Source organism: Lactuca virosa, chromosome 9, assembly GCF_052849685.1.
Source record: "Lactuca virosa cultivar CGN04683 chromosome 9, Lactuca_virosa_CGN04683_v6, whole genome shotgun sequence".
In the NCBI taxonomy this organism is placed as follows: domain Eukaryota; kingdom Viridiplantae; phylum Streptophyta; class Magnoliopsida; order Asterales; family Asteraceae; genus Lactuca; species Lactuca virosa.
In genome coordinates this window covers 179,280,470-179,283,302 of record NC_136434.1, presented here as the reverse complement: position 1 = coordinate 179,283,302, position 2,833 = coordinate 179,280,470, and positions in this window count along the sequence as shown.

The following is a 2,833-nucleotide window of genomic DNA, read 5'->3' as shown; positions in this document are numbered from 1 at the left end:
AGACTCAGATTGCCTGTTATCACATGATTATATCACTTCCCAAAACATCAACAAGCAAAACTGTAAGCGACAATATTTTTGATTTTTCTGAATTTTTTAATGTTTTTGGATTTTTGATTGTTTTCTGAAAAAAATAAAACAGAAACAAGATGTTTTTGGATTTTTTAATTTTTCAATTTTTGTTTGGTTTTTGTTTATTTCTCCCCCTAAATTTGTGCATGGGTGAGAATGAAATCACTAAAATGCGCAAATTTAACCTAACCTAATCAATAACAAAAAAAAATTTATCCTCAAAGCGAATCATTTTCAAAAATCCCACAAGCACATCGAATCGAGCTTTGTTAAAAGGCTTGGTGAACAGATCCGCCACATTATTGGCAGTGGGAACCTGTTCTAGCCGGATGAGCGAGCGCTCGTAACAATCTCTGATAAAATGAATTTTGATATCAATGTGCTTGGTTTTGGAATGTTGGTCAGGATTTTTAGTAATCAGAATTGCGGCCTCATTATCACAGTGAATTGGGGTTTCTAGATAATTCAAACCGTAGTCCAACAGCTGATGTTGGATCCAGATAACTTGAGAACAGCAGGCAGATGCAACAACGTATTCCGCTTCTGCTGTTGAGGTAGAGACAGTATGTTGTTTCTTGCACTGCCACGACACCAGCCTATCACCAAGGAATTGGCACCCTCCTGAAGTAGATTTCCTATCAAGCTCACAGCCTCCATAATTACTGTCAGCAAAAGCATATAAATCAAATTCAGAATTCTTCGGATACCAAAGACCCAATTTTGGGCTGCATTTGATATACCGAAAAATCCTTTTGACAGCAATAAGATGTGAAAGTTTAGGATTAGCCTGATAGCGAGCGCATTGACAAACTGCAAACATGATGTCGGGACGACTTGCAGTAAGATACATCAACGATCCGATCATCGATCTGTAGTGTGTCTGATCTACGGATTCGCCATCAATATCTGGATTCAGCAGGGGTCTTTCAGCCATTGGTGTCGATGCAAGTTTTGCGTCTTCAAACCCGAACTTCTCAAGAATATCCTCCACATACTTGGCTTGATGTAGCAGGATTCCGGTTGAATTTTGTTTGACCTGAAGCCCCAGAAACATGGTCATTTCACCCAGTGAACTCATCTCAAACCACTTTTTCATCACGCCTTCAAACTCTTTGCAAAGCTGTGGACTGGTAGATCCGAAGATAATGTCGTCAACGTAGATCTGGACTAGTATCTGATCATTACCAACATGCTTGATGAATAAAGTTTGATCAATAGTTCCGCGAGAGTATCCATGCTCGAGCAAATGCTTTGTTAGAGTCGCATACCATGCTCGAGGAGCTTGATGTAACCCATACAATGCCTTGTCCAACTTGTAGACATGATTAGGAAACTTTGAGTTAACGAACCCAGGGGGTTGATCAACATAGATTTCTTCCTTCACCTTGCCATACAAGAAGGCAGTCTTGACATCCATTTGGTAGACCGTGAAGTTCATATAGGAAGCATATGCAAGAAAGATACGAATAGCCTCCAATCGAGCCACGGGAGCATAAACCTCAGTATAATCAAGACCCTCAACTTGTCGAAACCCGCGAACCACCAACCTTGCTTTATTGCGCACTATTACACCAGAATCGTCTTGCTTGTTACGATAGACCCAACGCGTGCCAAGAGACCTTTTTCCCTTTGGTAACTCAACCAACTTCCAAACCCTGAGCTTTTCAAACTGATTTAGCTCTTCATGCATCGCATCTACCCAGCTGGGCTCATTCAAAGCCATGTCAACGTTCTTGGGCTCTATTTGAGATATAAAGCAAGAATAGAGACATGCATTGACATCTCCACTATGACTTATAGTTTTAACTCCGTCACCCAGCTGGCCAATGACGTTATCGATCGGATGATCGCGTTGAATTCTTGAAGGTATGTCTTGGCTGATATCATTGAGTGAAACAGGAAGAGTGTGAATGTTGAAACCTCCATCATTTGCTGATGGATCCACATTGGATGAATCTGCTACAAACTCATTAGCAATTTCTTCAGGAAAGAGTAGTTCCATAAAAGTTGGATTGACAGCGGAAGCATCTCTAGACATGTTCAATAGGGGTAAGAGGTGTAGCATCAGCATCAGAAGTTCCATCTTGAACTTTAGACTCTGGACTATCAAGTCGATCAGATAACTCCCCCTGAGGTGGAGCAGAGGACTCCCCCTCAGATGGAGCAGAGGACTCCCCCTCAAACGTTGGAGGTCTGTAAACAACTTCTTCGTCTTCGTCTTCAGAAACAATCTTCGAACCAGGAGAGGATCCATTTGAGCCATCTGAAGACACATTTAAGGATTTGAAAAGCGATGTGTAGTCAAATAACCAGTCAGGACCCACTCGAGCGTCTGTTTCATTCTCCTCCAACCAGCGCACATCATAGGATTCAACAATCTGCTTAGTCTTCTTGTTGTAAACCCTATACGTGGTGCGCGCAACATATCCTACAAAGTAACAATCATCGGCTTTGGCATTGAATTTAGGGTTGGATTCCAAGTGAAGAAGGGTGCAAGGGCAGCCAAATACACGGAAATGGCTGACTGAAGGCTTGTGTCCATAGAGAATCTCTTACAGTGTCTTCATCTGAGCTTTGTTGATTAGAACACGATTCTGCAGTTAGCAAGCAGTGTTAATTGCCTCGGCCCAAAAGAAAACAGGTAATTTTGAATCACAAAGCATTGTCCTTGCAGCGTCTTTTAAAGTTCTATTTCTCCTTTCGGCAACGCCATTTTGTTGAGGCGTGTGAGCAGTGTATTGATGCACAATCCCCTTTTCTG